Source organism: Myotis yumanensis, unplaced genomic scaffold, assembly GCF_028538775.1.
Source record: "Myotis yumanensis isolate MYYU_CA2020_CCGP unplaced genomic scaffold, mMyoYum1.0.hap1 SCAF_2, whole genome shotgun sequence".
Lineage (NCBI taxonomy): Eukaryota > Metazoa > Chordata > Mammalia > Chiroptera > Vespertilionidae > Myotis > Myotis yumanensis.
The window spans coordinates 118,264,408-118,287,170 of NW_027223753.1; the positions used below are offsets into that span (position 1 = coordinate 118,264,408).

At 41.6% G+C, this 22,763-nt stretch overlaps 1 pseudogene; it reads left to right on the forward strand.

Annotated features, from left to right (window-relative positions):
• Nucleotides 1–18,284: 18,284 nt before the first annotated feature.
• On the forward strand, nucleotides 18,285–19,119 carry LOC139002068 (large ribosomal subunit protein uL30-like; annotated as a pseudogene).
• The last annotated feature ends 3,644 nt before the right edge of the window (nucleotides 19,120–22,763 follow it).

Genomic DNA, 22,763 nt, shown 5'->3' on the forward strand with positions numbered 1-22,763 from the left:
TAAGAATATCTTAGAAATAGAATCTTGAGACTATATAAACATATAAAATAAAAATGTAAAGGATGGGAAGAGGTAAATACCTAAATTCTAACCAGAGGAAAGAATCCCACAAAAAAGATGGAGAATTTCAGGCAGAGAAGATATAACAACCAGAGAGAAAGGATAGAATAAATGTCAAATGTTGCTATTGGATCAAAGAAGATAGACCAATAAATTTCCATGGAATAAAATAATGGAGAGATTTTTGGTAACCTTGGAAAAAATATATTTCTGGTGTGATATAAGTAGAAAAAAATGATGTATTGAAAAGTGAGTAATAGGTGGGCAAAAAAAAAATACTAGAACAGAGAGCAGATGGGGGAGTGATAGAGAGGTTTGGAAGGAAACAAGATGATATTTGGGGTTGGGAAAATTTGGGTTTTATTCATTGTTGATATTTGGATTTAATTTGATTTTTTTGAGATCCTTAGAGGGAGAGAGAAAGGGGGAGAGGAGGGAATTAGGGCTGCAGTGATTGAAAGAGCAAATTGCTACAGAGTCAGAAAGGGTTGAGTTAAGAGCACAGACCTTAATCTCGGGAGGATGAATATATTTTTTGTAAAAATAGAGAGGAAGAGAAGTAGGAAGAAAGGAAAGTGTTCCACTTGATATTTTCAGTATTCAACTGGCCCCATAGATAGTCATTAGAATATTAACTAAATTTCCTATGCTGTACTTTACATCCCCATGACTGTTTTGTAACCAATATTCTATACTTCTCAATCCCTTTACCTTTCCACACCATATAAACAAACAAACAAACAAACAAACAAAAAACAACCAGAAACATACTCATAGATACCTAGAACAAACTGATGGTTTCCATGAGGAGTGGGGTTGGTGGACTGAGTGAAAAAGGTGATTGATATTATTTAAAGATCACTGGAGATGCTATGGGAAGACTAGAATTTAGGTCAAAGAAGAAAGAATAGACAACTGGGTTGAATGAGATGATGATGGTATTGGCTAGGGTGGTAGAGATGGAAAGAAGTTGACATATTTGGGGTATACTTAACAGTAGATTCAGTGAGACTTGTTGATGGATTGACAAGAGAGAAGTCATGGATAATATTTTGATTTTGGCTTGATGACAGGGCCACTTACTGAGATAGAAAATCCCAGGGTAGGAAGGGAATCTCAAATTCTGTTTAACTATAAATAGTTTGAAATATCAATTAAGCATTATGTGGCGATATTAAGTAGGGGTTGGACTGATAAGTCTGAAATTCCAGGGAGAGTTAATCTCTATTGCTATCTCCTTACTATGCTTTTCATTTCTCAGTAGCACTTACCACAATCTTACATACTATGTACTTACACTTTATTTATTTACTAGAGGCCCGGTGCACAAAAATTTGTGCACTCGGGGGGCAGAGGGAGGGGGGTCCCCCAGCCCGGCCTGTGCCCTCTCGCAATCTGGGACCCCTCAGGAGATAACGACCTGCTGGCTTAGGCCTGCTCCCAGGGGGCAGAGGGCAGGCCCAATCCCTAAGTGCAGCCCTTGGTCAGGTTCAGAGCAGGGCCAATTGGGGAGTTGGGGCGCCGCACCATCATGCACAGAGCAGGGCGGATTGGGAGGTTTCCATGCCACCCTCAGTCACGCTCATGGTAGGGCTGATTGGGGGGTTGGGGCACCGCCCCCTGTCACACTCAAGGCAGGGTCGATGGGGAGGTTGCGGCACCACCCCCTGTCATGCACAGAGCAGGGCCGATCAGGGGGTTGGGGCGCTGCCCCCTGTCACACACAGAGCAGGGCCCATCAGGGGGTTGAGGAGCTCCCCCCTGTCACTCACAGAGTAGGGCCGATAGGGGAGTTGGGGCACCACCATCTGTCACACACAGAGCAGGGCGGATCAGGGGGTTGGGGCGCTGCACCCTGTCACACTCAGGGCAGGGCCAATGGGGAGGTTATGGCTCTACCCTGTCACACACAAAGCAGGGCCCGTTCCGGGGGGTGGGGGGATTGGGGCACCACACCCTGTCACACACAGAGCAGGGCTGATCAGGGGGTTGGTGCGCCGCACCCTGTCAAACACAGAGTCGCAGGGCGATCAGGGGATTGTGGAGCTCCCCGCTATCAGGCACAGAGCAGGGCTGATCAGGGGGTTGGGGCGCCTTCCCCTGTCACGAACAGAGCAGGGTGGATAGGGAGGTTGTGCCCCGCCCCCTGTCACACACAGAGCCGCAGGGCTATCAGGGGGTTTGGGCGATGCCCCCTGTCACGCTGATCCCGGTGCCAGGAGCCTCGCTGCTCCGCTGATCCCGGTACTGGGAGGCATATTACCCTTTTACTATATAGGATAGAGGCCTGGTGCACGTGTGGGGGCTGGCTGGTTTTTCCTGAAGGGTGTCCTGGATCAGGGTGGGGGTCCCCACTGGGGGGCCTGGCCAGTCTGGCTGAGGGGCTGACGGCTGTTTTCCCGAAGCGAGTGACTGAAGCTTCCAACCGCTCCTTGTTTTCTTTTTTTTTTTTATTCTGGGCCAGCTTTAGCTCTGAGTCCTCACTGCTGAAAACATCGATACAATGTTGCTAAAGCCCAGCTGAATGAAAGCCAGTTTCTGGTGTTTTGTTTATCTCCTTATTTGCAACATAGTACATAGTTTCTTAGAATTGTAGCTCAGAGGCCCGCTAGTGAGGCGGGGAACGTTGGAGTCTGCAGCAAGCAAGCCTCATGTTCGCTTCCAGCTGCCTGGCTGCAGGCCGCCATCTTGGCTGACAGTTAATTTGCATATACTCACTGATTAGCCAATGAAAAGGGTAGCGGTTGTACGCCAATTACCATGTTTCTCTTTTATTAGTGTAGATTAACTGCCTTACAGACACAAACATACACATACACACACACACACACACACACACCCACACACACATACACACACATGACTGGGAGCTTCATAAAGACAAGAACTTAATTTTATCTGCTATGTCCTTAACTATTAGTACTGCACTTAACACTAATAGATTCTTACTATTTTTTGAAAAATAAATATACTCTAGGATGTCCTGCCTTTCACTTAGGGTGTTTATATATTTTGAGGTCTTTTATAATGCCAAAGTGAAGAAATGGTTTTGATCTCAATTGAATTCATGATGCTGATGTCCTCTCCCCTGATTCTTACAGCACTGAAACTCTCTAGGTTGCTTCTATGTAATAGCAAGAGACAGAACAGCATTTCTGCAACTTCAAAAGCATGTGAGAACATGTTATTGTCTTCAAGGCTGCCTAAAGACCATAAGCCAATACACATTATGCACCCATTTAAACGCTGGTATCCTACCTCCTGCCCAGCAATAACCTAGGAGAGAGGACAAGGACCATTGTGTCCCTTTGCTTCTATCTACCCTCCCTCTCTCAGACCTGTAGGTTGTTTCTTTCAGCCCTGTAATGAATGGGCCAGGGAACAATATACAACTGAGAAAAATGCAGTTTCCTTTCTCTACACCTTCCCTGTGTTTTCATGATGTCTTTTCTAAGTAATTGTTATGCCTTAAACCTTCTAAATACTTCAAGAGAAGGAAGCTTTTGTGACACCCCAGCCAAACACATATTTTTTTGCTTTCTATTTCACCACATCCTTTTGTATTGTAATGGATCTCAGTAAAATGATCTATGTGCTTGAAAGGGGAAAAGAGAAATGTGAAAATGGCAAGAAAGACAAAAAGAACATAGGTTAACAACTTTTAAAATATTATTCTGTTATGCATATATAAATGTCCCTATTTCAGTAACAGATGAATTTCATTACACTTTTATAAAACTTTCAAGAGTTTTTAAAATAAGCCTAGTGGTCCAGAAAGTAATTCTCATGAAACACGAGCAGTTGTCATATTTCGGATTCATGTCATTGGGGCAGAAGTTCAGGCACAGCGTACTTAGGTACTCTGCTTAGGATCTCAGAAGCCTGAAACCCCAGTGCCAGTTGGAGCTATAGTCTCCATCATAGTCACAACTGGTAAAGCTTCCCGAGGTTGTTGGTAGAATCCATCTCTTTGCACTTTCAGGGCCAATATTTGCAAAATGGGGATGCCAGGAAGAGAAGAGAGAGAGCAAGAAATTGAAAACCTATTTGAAAAAATAATGACAGAAAACTTCCCTAACCTGGTAAAGAAAATAGACCTACACCTACAAGTCTAGGAAATGCTGAGTCCCAGAAAAGATGAACACAAAAATGCCAACACCAAGACACATCAAAATTAAAATGCAAACATTTAAACACAAAGGGAATCATAAAAGCAACAAGACAAAAGCTGTTAGTTACCTACAAGGGAGCACTCATAAGACTGTCAGCAGAAACATTTCAGGCCAGAAGGAAGTGGCAAGAAATATTCAAAGTGATGAAAAGCAAGGACCTATACCCAAGATTAATCTACCCAGCAAAGCTATCATTTAATTCAAAGGAATGATAAAGACTTTCCCAGATAAGTAAAGGTTAAAGGAGTTCATAACCACCAAAACAGTTATTATAAGAAAACTTAAAGGGTATTCTTTAAGGAGAAAAGGGGGAAAAAAAGATCAAAAGTGTGAACAATAAAATGGCAATAAATGTATATGTATCAACAATTGAATCTAAAAATCAAAATAATTAAACCAGCATTGCAGAAAGATACACACACACACACACACACACACACAAATAAAAGAGAAAGACACAAATTGACCATACCATTGCGACACCCACCAGCCAATCTGGAGTGAGTATGCAAATTAACTCAACAAAGATGGTGGGTTAATTTGCATATGCAGGTCCCGTGCGGTGGGGGCAGGGTGGGATGCAGGCATTCTGCACTGCCCAAGCTGCTCCGGGACTCTGGGCAGTGGGGAAGGCGGAAAGGCAGCTCCGGGCCGGAACAAAGGCAGAAAGGTGGCTCTGGGCCAGAGTGAAGGCAGTGCCGGCAGCCAGGGGAAGGAAGGCCCATTCTTGCATGAATCTTCATGCATCGGGCCTCTAGTATATAGAAAGATAGATAGATAGATAGATAGATAGATAGATAGATAGATAGATAGACAGAGAACATTTTGACAGTTGCCAGATGAGAGGGGTTTGTTGGGTTAGGTGAAAAAGGTGATGAAAGGATTAGAACAGCCATGGGCAAACTACGGCCCGTGGGCGGGATCCGGCCCTTTTGAAATGAATAAAACTAAAAAAAAAAAGACCGTACCCTTTTATGTAATGATGTTTACTTTGAATTTATATTAGTTCACACAAACACTCCATCCATGCTTTTGTTCTGGCCCTCCGGTCCAGTTTAAGAACCCATTGTGGCCCTCAAGTCAAAAAGTTTGCCCACCCCTGGATTAGAAGTACAAATTGGTAGTTACAGAATAATCATGTGGGATGTAAAGTACTGCATAGGAAATATAGCCAGTAATATTCTAAAAACTATGTATGGTGTCAGATGGGTATGAGATTTATCAGGATGATCACTTAGAAGTTATATAATGTCTAATCCCTGGGTGTACAACTACAACTAATACAATATTGTATGTTATCTGTATTGAAAACATTTTTAAATGTTTAAAAGTGGTTGATTTTATGTTATGTGATTTCACTTCATATTTTTAAAAAGGGGAAAAATACTCCTACATATGTGTTTGGGGTCAACATTTGTAAATAGATAAAGGCAAATGAAATAATCATCTACATAATTTTCTCTTTAGTAGTGCCCTTAATCTGCCTTTATTTAATAGTACTTTGAATTACTCTTCATTCCTTATTTCCCACATCTGATTCCAAAGTTTAAGGCACAGAAAGAATGTAATAGCCTTCAGTTGCTCTGGGTTATGTTTTATTGTTTAATTAATACCTGATTTAAGTGCTTGGAGATATTTGAGTTTGCTGAGTTGTGTGTTAATGGAATACTAAAACAAGCCTTGTCGTATCTTAGTGCCTTCAAACAGCCTCACATTCAATAAGTGAAAACTAATTAAAACTTAAATGTCTTACCACTAAAATACTTATTAACTTAGGTGTGATTAAGTGATTAATCATTTGTTCACTGACATCATAAATGTTTTCATCCTGGTGCTAGGTATTATATATTATTTTTAGGTCACTTAGGCTGTAGATCATCTTTTACTTCCCTTAGATGTATGTGTTCTGTTTATTTTAAACTATCATCAAACTTATGGAAGAAACATATCGTCAACAGTTATGTTATAAAAGTCTTTGAAAATTGGGTGAAAATGTTCAAATAATGGGGTTATGGAGCTGGTCTCTTACATAGCCTTTAAAAAAGAACATCAATGTTTCAGATTACAAAATATGAAATTCATGTCTAAAATAATACTAGTGCCTGTCTGATTCTCACTTTTATATCAAAAATGTAGAAAAGCTATGGATATTGATTGCTCAATTATCTATGGTTTCATGTTTTTATGAAAGTAGAGTGTTTCATGAAATATATGCCTATTAATATTTCATAATTCATATAGAATATTTCATATAGTTAACAGCCATACTATAAAGTCCTTGAGGTCAGCAGTGTAACATTGTACAACGGAAGTGCTTCCAAAATTATCTTTGGAGTCTGCATTTATAGTTCAGACAAAATATTGTGGACATTAAGCAAACTGCTTTTCTTTACCTGTAAAATAGGGATAATTTCCAAATACATGATTGTTGAAGAGTTATACAAATTAATATAAGAATGTGTCTAACATTCTGCCCATTCTCCCCTATTTCTCCATCCTCACCTGACAAATCACACTGCTCATTCTTTAAGTTCCAGTTTAAATATGATCACATTTTAGGGGAAAATAATTTCAGTTCTTAGATGATTCCATCCATTACAAATGTCTTTTTACCTCTATATTTTCCATGACTGCCAAATTCACCTCTGCTGTTCCCAAGACTCTTTTTATATCCAACTACCTACTTGATTTCTCAATGTGGATATCTCCTAGGCATCTTAAAGTTACCATGTTCCAAGCTGAAATCTTGACTCCATAGACTCCTTTTCAGTGTCCCCCATCTCAGTAAGTGGCAAAACCATTTATTTCATTGCTAAGGATAAATTTTTAGAAACATTTTTTATTTATCTAACTAGAGGCCCAGTGTACGAATTCATGCACCAGTGGGGTCCCTCGGCCTAGCCTGTGGGATTGGGCCAAAACCGGCTCTCCAATATCCCCTGAGGGGTCCCAGATTGAGAGAGGGTGCAGGCCGGGCCAAGGGACACCACTGGTGTACAATCGGGGCCAGGGAGGGATACAAGAGGTTGGCCAGCTGGGAAGGGACTGCGGTAGCGCTCCAGGGTGTGTCCAGCCTGTCTTGCTCAGTCCTGATCGGCCAGACCCCAGCAGCAAGCTAACCTACTGGTCAGAGCATCTGCCCTCTGGTGGTCAGTGCATGTCATAGCTAGTGGTTGATGTGCCTTAGCATATCATTAGAATATTACACTTTGATTGGTTGAACGGATGACCAGATGACCGACACTTAGCATATTAGGCTTTTATTATGTAGGATTCTTTTACAACCCTTACCCAAAATATCAGCAAATCTGTTGCTACTTTCTAAATATGTCCAGAATTTAACCATTTCTCATCAACCACACTGTCACCATGGCATCCCAATCCACAATTATGATATTCAATATATTTCCAGCTTACCCTTTTGCCTCCTAGTAGTCTATTCCTCACATAACAGCCAAAATGAACTTCTTTATTCTTGAGTCACATCATGCAGTTGATTGTTCAAAACTCTACAGGTTTTCCCTTGTGCTTAAAAGAAACAGCAAAGTTCTTAAAAGACCAAACAGCCCCTTACTGCTCCTTGATCTTATATTCTCTCTCCCTGGCTCACTGCACTCAAGCCATAGTAGAAATCCTCTGGGTTGTTCTTTGACACTGCCTGCTACTCCTGCCTCAGGGCCTCTGTACAGACTTTTTCCTTTGCTGGGAAGCTTCTTCCAGGTATTCTGAAGGCTCACTTTCTTCACTTCTTTCATGTCTTCTTTTAAATGCCCTGTCCTTTAAGGGGAATATCCCTTGTCTCTTGTTGTGATTGTCAATTTTATGTGTCAACCTCACTAGGCTCTCCGTTCAGTTGCTTAGTCAAAAATGGGTTTAGATGTTTTGAGGAAGTATTTTAAGATATGATTAACATTTAAATCTGTAGACTTTGAGTAACATACAGTGCCCTCTGTAATGTGTGTGAGTTTCATCTGTAACCTGAAAGCTCTAAGAGAAAAAAGTAAGTCTCCAAAGAGGAAAGAATTCTTCCTCTCACCTTCAAAGTCAAGTTGGCGTTTTCACCTCCTGCCAAAATCCCCAGCTTGATAGCCTTCCTTGCAGATTTTACACTTGTTAGTCCCACAATCATATGAACTAATTCCTTAAAATATATATCTCTCTCAGATAGATACAGACAGACATATATACACACATATGTATGTGTATGTTTTTGGCTAACATGCATACATACATATATATCCTATTGATTATATTTCTCTGGAGAACCCTGACTGATATCTTTTTATCTTCTTAAACTCTTTTTTTTCTTTTTTTCATGTCTCTAATCACTTCCTCACATTACATTTTATATTTCTTTGTTTACTCCTTTATTATTTGACTCCTCTATTTGAAGATAAGCTCAAGAAGGAATAAATTTTCAATGTTATTTTCACTATTGTCATTCTAGAAATTTGGAAAAATCCTTAGCATGTATTTTCCAAAAGAATATATTTCAAACATATTTTTAATTAATCAATGACTAAGCACAAAAGTGAGAAAATATTGTAAGTTGTAATTACTTGAAACAACTCTTTTACTACCAGGTATTAAAATGCATTTGTTACAAATGTCAGGATTTCTTTTTTCTATGTCTAAATAATAGAATAATAGATACATGAAAATATATCACATTATCTCTATTCTGCCTTTTTCAACAATATGGATAAAATTGGAGAACATTATGCTAAGTGAAATAAGCCAGAGAGAGAAAGGCAAATTTTGTATGATCTCATTCATATATGGAATCTTAAAACAAACAAACAAACAAACAAACAAAAAAACAAATAAAAAAACGTTGAACACATAGAAATAGTAGAATAGTGGTTCAAAGAGCTGGGGAGTGTGGGAAATGGAGAACTGTCTGTCAAAAGGTACAAACTTTCAGTTATAATATGAACTAGTGGCCCGGTGCACAAAATCCGTGCATGGGGGAGGGGGTGTTCCTCAGCCAGGCCTGCACCCTCTCCAATCTGGGACCCCTCAAAGGATGTCCTACTGCTGGTTTACAGGGATCGGGCCTAAACTGGCAGTCAGACATCCCTCTTGCAATCCAGGTCTGCTGGCTCCTAACTGCTCACCTACCTGCCTGCCTGCCTGATTGCCCCTAACCACTCTGCCTGCAGGCCTGCTTGCCCCCTCACCAGCCTGATCACCCCCTGCTGTCCTGCTCACTCCAAACTGTCCCCCCACTGTCCTGATCACCTCCAACTGACCCCCACTGATGACCTGCTTGCCCCCAAATGGCCCCCCTGCTGGTCTGCTTACCCTCAATGGCCCCATCCTCCAATAGCCTCATTACCCACAACTGCCCTCCCCTCTTGGCCTCTAACTGCCTCTACCTCGGCCCCGCCATTATGGCTTTGTCCAAAAGAACATCCAGAAGGTCTCCTGGAAGGTCTCCTAGTCTAATTAGCATATTACCTTTTTATTAGTATAGATAGAAGCCTGGTGCACAGGTAGGGGCTGGCTGTTTTGCACTGAAGGTGTCCTGGACCAGGGTGGGGGTTCCCTTGGGGCGTGGGGCAACCTGGGTGAGGGACCTGTGGTGGTTAGCAGGCTGCCCACGCCCCCTTCAGAATGGGGAGTCCCTCTGGGGTGCCTGACCAGCCTTGGTGAGGGGCTGATGGCTGTTTGCAGGCTTGCCACACCCCCTTAAGGTGGGGGTCCCCACTGGGGTGCATGACCAGCCTGGGTGAGGGGCTGATGGCTGCTTGCAGGCTGGCCAAGCCCCTCAGTAAGGACCCTCACCCCATGGGGGTATGGCCAGCCTGAGTGAGGGGCTGAAGTCCATTTTTAGGCTGGCCACACCCCCTTCAGGGGCTGGGTGAGGGGCTGATGGCTTTTTGCTGGTTGGCCATGGCCCCGGGCAACCCAGGCTCCCAGACCCTCCTTGAGCGGAGGCCACAGCAGCTGGAAGCAGGTATCTGGGATTTATTTATCTTCTATAACTGAAACTTTGTAGCCTTGAGCATAGCCCACAGTTGGCCAGGGCAGGTGGGAAGCTTGGCTTCCTCCATTGCCAGGGGCAACATAAGCCTCCTGTTCGCTCCAGCTCTGTGGCCGCCGCCATCTTGGTTGGGTTTATTTGCATAGTTGCTCCTGATTGGCTGGTGGGCATGGCTTATGGGTGTGGTTTGTGCGTGTAGCAGACGTATGGTCAATTTGCATGTTTCTCTTTTATTAGATAAGGTGGTTCTAGGAATCTATGTACAGCATGGTAATTATAGTTAATAATACCTTATTGTATACTTGAAGTCTGCTAAGAGAGTAGATCTTGCATATTCTTGCCACAACACAAAAATGATAGACTTGTGATGTGATGAATATGTTAATTTCCTTGATTGAGGTAATCATCTCACAATGTATACATGATATATCATCACATTGTACACTTTAAATCTGTACAGTTTTAGTTGTCAATTATACTTCAAGAAAGTTGAAAAATAAAAATAGTAATCAATAAAATGCATTTGTAAGCAAGTTTATATCCACTTACACTTCCAGGTGCTGGTATAATTAGAAAATACAGATTCATATCTATGCATGGGTCTGTATGCACCCCATTCGCTTCTAGTTATCCAGTTTGTTTGGCTACTCATAGGTCTAACTCAGCTTGACTTTATTTCTGACCAACACCTGGGACTCCAAAATTAATTATTTCCTTGGCCTTATTAGAGGGCTTATGCTTAGAAGGCCACACAAGCTTATACTTCCCTTTCCCTCAAATTCCCTCCAACATAAGGTTTTGTGTGAATGGTTTTACTGAAAAGTGGGAGAAAATAAGCAAGAAAAATAGGAGAAAATAAAAATAAATCCTTCATAAGAGTTCCCTTATTGAAAGGTCTTAGTTCTAAGTTTTGCTTCCCCATCCCAATGCCCAAGCTTCCATCTCCTTCCACTCACAAGGAGAGTCCTTGACTTTCTGCAGTAATTTCTCATGTCCTAAGTCATTCATTCTAGGCAATCATTATCTAGGAGACATCAACTGTAAATTTTAAACATCACAATTTATCTCCTTTAAGATCTTTTTCTAGTTTTAAATGAGTTTACACCTTTTCATTCTCCCTACAGTCATTTTCTTTTGGGTAACTATTAGACAAAACACTAAATGAAAGGAAATATAGATAACAAATATTTCTGTGTGCATACACATTCAACACTCATTTCAAAGAGTATACATTCAAACTATATTGATGAAAAGAAACAATTTTCAAAAGTCAACATCATCTACAATTATCACCCCTCAGATCCACAATGAAGACAGAATTTTACATTGCTTTGTGGATTGTGAATTCTCCTTCATTTACTGTGGCTTCTAGCCCAGCGCAGGTGTCTACCAATATAAAATTAAATAAGATTTATTGCTAAACTTTATTTAAAAAATGAACACAATGTTTTTATTGAAGAACAAAGACAAACTTATCTACTCAAGGAGCTGGACAAAGGGTTGGAAACTCAGTTTTGTTGTCATTTTTTCCCTTTTAATCAAAGAATGAGAATCAAACACCTCATATACTGGGGGAAATTGATTTTTACTAGTAAAAAAAGAAAAAAAAAGAAAGATAGAATAGAAAAGAAAAGAAAATAGTTTTGGAGAAAAATAAGTAAGGCATCATATGGCTATATAAGGACAGTGAAGTATCTAATTAGCCTAAAGCCAATGGGGGTGACACTATGAAACAAAGTGAGCACCAAGGCCTTGCTTTCCTGTAATGTATAAACTCCTCCACAGCAGAGGGAGATGGGGAGGTTACATTCGTTTTGTCCTTGACAATGGCGGTCACATTAGTTTTATGTGAGAGAGTGACAGCTCTGAAAAGCTCTGTGCCTGACTCAAAAATCCATGTGATAAAAGGTAATTTTTACTTTATTAAAGTCAGTTCTGGAAGATAAAGTTGAGAGTTGGATATGTTCCACATTCTAAAATTACATGGTTCAAAATGTTGAGTCCCTCCTCCTTCTTTTTGAATAAGGAACAAATAAAAACAGTATAATTTTTTAATAAAATGGTAGCTATTCAGAATAGCTTTCCTTAAAAGAAATGTTATTTTGTGGGGCTGTGACTTGTCCCATAGTCAGTAGCTTCCAGCTGAGTCAGGACTCTAAGCAGACCTAGTGGGACACTGCAGGGGGGCCTGCTATCATATATATCATGAGTCTGATAACTTATCCTGCTAAATATCAGCAAGACTAGCAATGAGGGTACAAATAAAAGCTGTTATTTTACTTATTTGTAAATTGTTCACTCTACTTTTTGAACAATTGTTTAGTTTTTATTTTAAACTATATTTTATCAATGTAAAACATAAGTTTAGTTTGGAAAGAGATGCCACCTCTGTCTCTTAAGTTCTTTCGATGTTTGAGGGAACTATTAAGTTTGCATTTTAGAGAAAGATGTCTATTGTTAGATTGTCCCTTTTAAAATGGGTAGTCACATACTCTGCTATCCTATATAATAAAAGCATAGTATGCAAATTGTCTCCACGACCAGAGTTCTTCCAGGAGTTCGACTAGGGGCCAGGTCAGCTGGGGGAAAGGAGGGAGTACCAGGCCGGCAGTCGGCAGTCACTAAGAACCTTACCAGTGCAAGAATTTTGTGCACTGGGCCTCTAGTATATAATAATTGAACCCAAATACTCCAATGAAAAACTTCAGTACATATATTGTTCTAGCTGCTATTGTGGAAAATATAGGAGATATGAAGAATCAAAGTTGGAGAAGACTATAATACACAGTACTTTACAGATGTCATTCTAAATGTCTTCCTAGGGCTAATCATTCATTCATTTTTCCACCCAGCAGGTAGTATCATGAGTCCAATGTGTGTCAGGCACTACTCTTAGAACTTGGGATAGTTGTGGACGAAGTAGCCCCAAAGCTAACATTTACAGTCTTTTTATTCTGAATCGGGTCACTTGGCAGATAAGTGAAAGAGCCAGAATTGGCACCCAAGTCTGTCTAGAATTTGGGGCTGGTATATTACTTTTTTCCTCATCTCAATCTGTATTTCCTTTTAAATAGTGGAAAATCCTATCTAAGAAAAGAGTACTATGCAAATTAACTGTCACTCCCTCACTCCATCACTCCCTCACTCCATCACAAAGATGGTGGCAGCCACGGAGCTGGAGTGAGCAGAAGGCTTGGGTTAACCCGGCGATGGAGGAAGCATATTGTCAGGGGCAACTGAGGCTTCCAGCTGGACCAAGGTTACAAAGTTTCAATTATAGAAGTTAAATAAATCCCAGATACCTGCTTCCAGCCAGTGGGCATGGCCAGCCTGAAAACAGCCAGAAGCCCCTCCCTCAGGCTAGCCAGGCACCCAAGAAGGACCCCACCCCACCCTGAAGGGGCTGTGGCCAGCCTGCAAACAGCCCTCAGCCCTTCACCCAGGCTGGCCACACCCCCATGGGGTGAGAGTCCCCATTGGGGGGCTTGACCAGCCTGCAAACAGCCATCAGCCCCTCACCCAGGCTGGCCAGGCACCCCAGTGGGACCCCCACCCTAATCCAGGAAACCCTTCAGGGCAAACCAGCCGGCCCCCACCTGTGTACCAGAACTCTATCCTATATAATAAAAGGTTAATATGCAAATTGACCCTAACAGCAGAACAACTGAGAATGACTGGTCACTATGACACACACTGACCACCAGGGAGCTGACGCTCAATGCAGGAGCTGCCCCCTGGTGGTCAATGTGCTCCCACTGGGGGTGCTCTGCTCAGCCACAAGCCAGGCTGACGGCTGCCAGCACTGTGGTGGTGGTGGGAGACTCTCCGCCTCCTCAGCAGCGCTAAGGATATCCGACTGCAGCTTAGGTCTGCTCCCCACTGGCAAGTGGACATCTCCCGAGGGCTCCTGGGCTGCCAGAGGGATGTCTGACTGCCATCTTAGGCCCAATCCCCTGGGGAGCGGGCCTAAACCAGCAGGTGGACATCCCCTGAGGGGTCCCAGACTGCGAGCGGGCTCAGGCTGGGCTGAGGAACCCCCCTACCCCCAAGTGCACAAATTTTTGTGCACCGGGCCTCTAGTGTTTAATTATAAAGGCTCACATCTTTGAACTATAATATTTTATGTGAACAGGACACAGAAGAGTAATGTAGAGATATGCGTACTCAGGTAACTGAGAGTGGCTTATGTCTATGACATTTACCCTGTTTTTTACAATATCATTTTTATAAAAATACTAGAGACCCAGTGCACAAAATTCATGCATGGCTGGGGTCCCTAGGCCTGGCTGGAGATCAAAGTATGAGCATCTGGCATGGAAGGACAGGTCCCAGTTGAGCTCTGGGCCCTGGGAAGCACCTGGGCCATCGGGCCCCCCACACGCCCACCTCCACCAGAGTCACAGGGCCCCAATCCCCATGCAGAGATGCAATGAGCATGGCTGGATGTCATGGGCTGGGGCGCTATGTGGGCCTCTGGGCCCCCCAGTAGTGCCATGCAAAAGCCTTCTGGGCAGCGCGCTCTTTCCTGACTGGCCTCGCAGACCAGCTCTCGTGCGGCAAGTGGCAGAGATGTCCCTGCATCCTGGGCCCATGCCCATTACCCTCCATGGCATTTATCCAGAAGAAGCAGCAGGAAAAGCAGCTGCAGTTCTACTCCAAGGAGCGATGAGCACAGGGATGGGTGGCTGGAGAGGGGCTGTGGGTGGAGAGCAAGGGACCCAGCATGGCAACCAGTCTGAGGCCATGGCCATGAGCACATTTGGTGCCCAGGCAAGGCCCTCAGCTGGAGCCCAGGATCAGGGCAGAGGCCAAGCCTGATCGGGGCTGAGACCACCAGGGCAGGAGCCGGGCTGACTGGAACCCACAGGGAGCCCAACTGGCCCCTGCGGTCCCAGCAGTTGCAGTCTGGCTCACCTGGAAGAGGCCACACAGGTACAGGGCAGGCTCCTCTTGGGCTCCTGGCACCTAAGCACAAGGCATGAAACCTGGTGTCCAGAGAGAGGTTAGCATGGGGAGTGAGAGCAAGCTCAGCAGATACCCCGCATTCTTACCACACCTCTGTCCAGTCACTCTCACTCCCAGGTAGCCAGCGAGAGGTCACAGCTCCCTGCCTAGGTGCAGCAGGAGGTTGGTCACAGTCACCCACCCCCAGTTCCCCATCCTAGATGGGGCCCAGCCCTGATTGGGTGATCAGGGGCTTCAGGTAATCAGGGCCTGCTGGCCAGGGGGAGGACCAACCGCCATCACAGCAGGTGGGTGATGGGCCAATTAGGGCCTGCCAGCTGTGGGGAGGGACCCAGGAGGTTGGCTGTCAGCCCCAAGGAGGGAGCTGGCACTCAGCCCCCCTAGGAAAGGGGCCACGTCCACCACCACCCACCCTCAGTTTCCTATCTCAGTTGGGGGCCTGGCCTCGAACAGGTGATGGGGGCCTGCCAGCCAGGGAGAGGGACTAGGAGGTTGGCCAGCAAACCCTGATCAGGCAATGGGGGCCTGCCAGCCAGGGGGAGGGACCGCAGGAGGTTGGCCAGCAGGCCACATCCGGCAATTAAGGCCTGCGGGCCGGGGGCAGCTCCTGTGTTGACTGTCTGCCCCCTTGTGGTCAGTGCGCATCATAGCAACCAGTTGTTCTGGTCATTCCATCCTAACAGTTGCTTAAGCTTTTACATATATAGACTAGAGGCCCGGTGCACGAAATTTGTACATTGGGGGTGGGGGTCCCTCAGCCCAGCCTGCCCCTCTCACAGTCTGGGAGTCCTCAGGGGATGTCCTACTGACAGCTTAGGCCTGCTCCCCTTGTGTGTGCCCTGTGTGTGTGTCCACTGGGGGTCTGCCCCCAGCTTCGCCGTAGAGGCTCAGAGCAGGTGCCCTGTGTGTGTGTGTATGTGTGTGTGTGTGTGTGTGTGTGTGTGTGTCTACTGGGGGCCTGCCCCCAGCTGCGCTATTGAGGCTCAGAGCAGGCATCCTGTGTGTGTGTGTGTGTGTCCACTGGGGCCCTGCCCCCAGCCGTGCCACAAAGGTTCAGAGCAGGTGCCCCTCTGTGTTGATCTCTCAGGCTCAGTTCCTGCCTGAGTGTTGTTCTCTCAGGCTCAGAGCCAAGCCCGGCCCCTCCTCCTGAGCTGGTCATGACCGTGATGGAGTCTCAACCTCATCTGCATATTACATATATATATATATATATATATATATATATATATATATATATATTCTGAATGATGTACACTATTTGACTTATCATTTTTTTTCTCGTATAACTAATTTCTGGGAAGAGACTGGAAAGTTCAACTACTACATAACTAATTAGAAAGTTCATCGTCAAAATGACTTATTTTGCCATTGACAATATTTATTTATTTTTTTATTATTTTTTAAAAAAATATATTTTATTGATTTTTTACAGAGAGGAAGGGAGAGAGATAGAGAGTTAGAAACACTGATGAGAGAGAAACATCGATCAGCCGCCTCCTGCACATCTCCCACTGGGGATGTGCCCGCAACCCAGGTACATGCCCTTGACCGGAATCGAACCCCGGACCCCCCAGTCAGCAGGCCGACGCTCTAGCCACTGAGCCAAACCGGTTTCGGCGCCATTGACAATATTTAAAGTGTACTTTCATGAACTTCAGTATCATTCAGAATAAGTATTTGAACATTTATAATAATAAATACAGTGTTTCTTAAAAGCATATATTATACAGTGATCATTTTAAAATGCTTATGACATCAATTATGTTTACCACAATGAAATATAAATACATCAGGCTTTGTTAGAACAGTGCAGAGAGATAGCTCAGAATCAAGAAGGTGGAAGTGAAGATAATTTCCTTTTGCCTTAATAGCTTTAATTGCAGAATACAGTAGAATACAGCTGCTCCTTTCTTCAAAGTTCCCTTTCATAGTCTGTCTATAAGCTGTCATATCATGCCTGCTGCCTGACTGTCATGTCATCCTATCCTGTTCCACCTGAACAGATTTGTGGTGATATGGGCTGAGTGCTCTTTGCTTTAAAATATAAATTCTCCGTGCACTGCTGAATTAGAAATAGTTTAGCCTTATGTGTGAAAACTTATTTACTCTGATAAAGGTAATAGGTGCTCTACCTGTGTAAATGAAATAAAATCTAATGTTTAGAATTGACATTTTACTTAGGAAAAAATGAGGATATGCTTTATATATTTCAAAAATAGAAGTATTATGATTTGAATAAGATAACAGATTTCATATACAGATAACTACAAAGAAAAGCAAAACCTTTATTTGAAAGGTATATGACACTTCTATACAATGACAACAAACTCAATAAAACCAACTACTGGAAAAAAATTTCATAAATATAGATGCTTAATTGCATTATATTCTCTAACAGTCTCCTTAAAAAATTAGTTTTTAAATAATTCACTTAACACATGTAGTTTTTGTCTCACCTTTTTAATCCAAATGCATCACACAATTATTAATATCAATAAATGAAACTCAAATTTACTGTTTCTTGTATAAAATGAGTGATTATTATTTGCCATAATGTGTAAATAGAACAGTGCTATGTTTTCATATTGTTCTCTCTCTTCGTCTGCTCATCTGGCAAAGGACAATGGTTCAAATTACTATTAGAATAGTAACTAATGAAAATGTACATAGCATATTTACTTTGCTTTACAATGGTTCATCACTGAGAACACTTAAAAATGTATAAGACAATATTTGAGAGTGTTTCCAGTGTTCACTATACAGTTGTAAGAGTGCACTACTTTCATCGCAGAAAAGTAAACTTTGACTTGATAAGAGACATAAATAAGAATTTGTTTAGAATCTGAGAGACAGACAGTGATACAGAAAGTAATAGCTGGCACCTAATGACTGTGAAGAACTATGAGACCCATCAGATCAATCCATTATCAGTTGAAAGTGACAGTTCTGGAACACTGTAATTAGGTAGGCATAACTTATCATCACTTCTAATTATTTCCTTCACTAAATGTCCATCAGTAAATTTAGAATATACATTTTACATTGTAAAACAGTTTATTTAGTGCAAGCTAGCTTCTAATATGACTATTGATGGTAGCCTTTATTTTAGGCTGCCAGGTGCAATATTGTTTTATCTTTCATCATTAACTGGGAAGATGTAAAACCAAACATATTTATTATATTTGCAGGTGATACTGAGCTTAACTTTGTGAGTGGTAAATGAGAAGGAATGGGGAAACAGGATAAATAATGATTCAGAAGTAGGAAAAGAGGAAATTGGAAATAAGAATCATATTTTAAAAAATAGAATGATGATGTGCATTAGAAAGATGGCTGAGGAAGAGCAAAAAAAAAAAAAGATCCCTTTGGTTCCAGAAAATCTCCAACAAAAGAGGAAGGCTTATCATGCCCTCAAAGCCACCAGGCTAAGCAAGCACTTTTGGAAAAGAAGGAGCAGAGGAAAGAAAAAGATATCAGATTTAAGCGACTGGAATGGTTCCTACATGATGCCCATTGATTGCAAGGCTTCACCTGAAGAAGATTTTCAGTGGTGTTTTTGTCAAAGTGACCCCCCCAGACCATAAAAACGCTGTGTACAATGGAACCTTATGTGACCTCTAATGGACTTCCAAATCTGAAGTCTGTCCAGGAGCTCATTTTCAAACGTGGGCAAGCCAAGGTCAAGATCATCCCTTTGACAGGCAACACAGTGATTGAGGAGCATCTGGGGAAGTTTGGTGTCATTTGCTTGGAAGACCTCATTCATGAAATTACCTTCCCAAGGAAGAATTTCCGGGTGATCTCAGGATTCTTATGCCCTTTCCATCTCTCAGTGGCCTGTCATGCTCCCAAGAATAGAGTGGGCTTCCTCAAGGAGGTGGGCTCCCTGGTTATCGAGGTGAACGCATCAATCAGCTCATCCAGCAGCGGAATTAAACCCAGAATATCTGAACACACACTGCTTTGGAAGCATGTGTTTATGTTTTTTGGAATTATCCAGTTTCTTCAAAGTAGATTACTTTCTTCTATATGTTAAGAAACTGGAGGGGAAAAGTCATGGAAAAGATGGTGATGTCCCACTTCCAAAGGAAAAGTCCAGTGTGTTTTCCATGTTGGCCACTGCTGCCACCTCTGGAATCAACCAAGGACAGATGCCCTGGAGGAGGGGGTCCTGCGTCACAGATAGGAGATGTCCTTCTTCATATCTTCTATACCGAGGCATGAATGCAATTGGACCCAGACCAGAGGCATACCTGAACTTTGGGGTTTCTAACGCCTTGTTTTGGAAAGAACTTGAAATATATTTAGAAGAGCACACACATACACACAACAAAATAGTATGATGAAATAATTGAGAATTATTTTTTTATAAATGAAACCAGTGATCCTTTTCTTATCAATGACTGCCACAAGCAATCTTATATCTATATCAATCCTATATAATAAAAGGCTAATATACAAATATACCAAACAGCGGAACAGTCAATAGCTATGACATGCACTGACCACCAGGGGGAAAATGCTCAATGCAGGAGCTGCCTCCTAGTGGTCAGTGTGTTCCCACAGGGGGAGCACCGCTCAGCAAGAAGCCAGGCTCACAGGTGGTGAGTACAGCGGTGGTGGTGGGATCCTCTCCCACCTCCATGGCAGCACTAAGGATATCTGACTGACAGCTTAGGCCTACTCGTGGGGGAGTGGGCCTAAGCCATCAGTTGGACATCCCCCGAGGGCTCCTGGACTGCAAGAGGGCACAGGCCAGGCTGAGGGACCCCCCCTGGCCTCCACCCCAATGCACGGATTTTGTGCACCAGGTCTCTTAGTTAATAAATAAGAGAACAAGTGGGTGATTTAATCTTTGGGCCAAATGCAGAATGCAGCACATGAGTTTGATTTTCTGAAAGAATCTAAAAAAAAATAATTTGCTCTTTGCTGGAGGTAGAGCTCCAGGTTCCATGGCCACACTAACCACCAACTTTGTGAAGAAAGGAGCTCTTAATTGTTCCAAGGGAGATGATGGCATGCTCACAGTAACACCAGAGGGAAAATTAAGGGCAATGGGTGGAAAGTAGAACAAGAAACATTCAGCCTCATACAAAAGGAAGTACTTTCTAACAATTGCTATTCTTCATGAAGTTGTGAGAACCCCAACACAAAATTATTCTAGCAAAGCCCAGGTAGCTATCTATTATGAATACTTGTGTTTGGATCTCATAATTCATTTTCAGCATATTTTTAATCAATGTCTAATATTGCCTATCTTTGTTCTAAGAGCTCAGGTTACATACAAAAACAAAGTGAAATAATGTTACCATAAATACACAGCCTATATGAAGAATAATATAACCAATAAATACAAAAATACACAATTTAATATAAGGATAATGCCACAAAGAAAAATAAAGCCTGACGAAGTTGTTGAGTGTAATGGAAAGGATGCTTAAGGAAAGCCTCTGACAATTTGAGCAGTAACCAGGGGTAGATTGTGAGTCCTTGTAAGCCATCATAACCATGAATTATTTTTTAAAATTTTTATTGAATTTATTGGGGTAACATTGGTTAATAAACTTATATCAGTTTGAGGTGTACAATTCTATAATACATCATCTGTATATTGTATTGTGTGTTCACAACCCCAAGTCAAATCTCCTTCCATCACCTAAAGTACACAGTTACATTTTCACAGTGGAATACTACTTGGCCAAAGAAAAGAAGGAAATCTTACTTTTTGTGACAACATGGATGGACCTGAAGAACAATGAATTTTATACTAAGTAGAACTGGAACCATATAGACAGGGAGAGGTAGATTCCATGGTTTTAACTTCTCTGTGAACTCTGCACAACTTTCCCGTTTCCCTCCTCAAGCAGTGCCCTCCTCAAAATTTTGTAAATAATTAAACATGGTGAAACTAAAAAAATTAAACATCAAATATCTAAATATAATTTTACATGTCATGGAGTGAATTGCTTCATTATTTAATTTTATCTTTAGAGCTCTCACTGACTTTCCAATTTTTTTTAACTTGAAAATTTTGAATTGTAAAATAAAGTAGGGAGATTAATGTAATGAACTCCATATACACATTACTCAGCTTGAACAACTATCAAACTGTGAAAATCTTATTTTATCTGCAAACCTACCCACTTTACCGCCAATTTCATAGAATGCTAAAATAATTCCCAGATATCATACTATTCTAAGCTTAAATATTTGAGAATGTAAGAACTTTTTAAACATAACCATTAATATTATTAACACTCCCGCAATTATTAAGAAATATTTCTTAATGTCACGAAGTACTTAGTGTTTAAATGTAATTGTCTTACAAATAATTTATCATAATTGATTTATTTGAATTAATATCTAAGATTTACTCATTATATATTCTTGATAAATCCCATGGCTCTTTTTAAATTTCTTTTTTAATTTCAATTTATTTGTTGATAAAATTGTGTCATTTTTCTTGTTATTTCCCATATGCAAAATTTCGATTATTTCATCCCCATGGTATCATTTAACATGCTCCTGTGTCCTATATTTTTTATAACCTGGGTTTAAATGTAAAAGTTTGGTCAGGTGTGATTCAAGATTCTCTTCCAGTTTACCAGGCATTCAGGCAAAGTTAAGACACTCCCTTGTGTAGAATAGAGAGCCCAGAAATAAAACTAGGCCTATATGGTCAGATAATATTTGACAAAGGAGCCAAAAACATACAATAGGGTAAAGACAGTCTGTTTAATAAATGGTGTTTGGAAAATTGGATACATACATTAAAAAATTAAACTACATCATCATCTTTCACCATATACAAGAAAAAACTCAAAAGGGATTAAAGACTTAAGACCATGGATTAAAACTCAAAACTATAAAATTCATAGAAGAAAATGGCCATAAAATCTCTGATACTTCTCTTAGCAATATTTTCTCTGCTATATCTCCTTGGGCAAGGAAAACAAAAGAAAGAATCAAGAAATGAATCTACATCAAACTAAAATGTTTTTGTACAGCAAAGGAAACCATAAAAAAATGAAAAAAACAACTTACTGAATGGGGGAAATTATTTGTCAATGATACATGTGAAAGGTAGTTAATATCCAAAAATTATAAATAACTCAGACAACTCAACAGTAGAAAAAGAAAAACCACAAATAAAAATGGAAAGAAGACCTGACTACACACTTCAAAGAAGACATACAGGTGGTCAATACACATATGGAATGATGGTTAACATTATTAATCATAAGAGAAATTAAAATAAAAACCACAATGAGATATCAACTCATACCTGTCAGAATGGCTATTATTAATAAATTCACAAACAAGTGTTGACGAGGATGTGGAGAAAAGGGGACCTTAATGCATTGTGGATGGGAATGCAGACTGGAGTAGCTGCTATGGAAGACAGTATGGAAGCTCCTCAAAAAATTAAGAATAGAGCTACCATATGACCCAGCAACTCCTCTTTGATATATTTACCCCCAAAATTTGAAATATTTATTAGCAAGGATATATGCACCATATGTTCATTGCAGCATTATGCATGGTGGCCAAGACATGGAACAACAGAAGTGGATGATGAT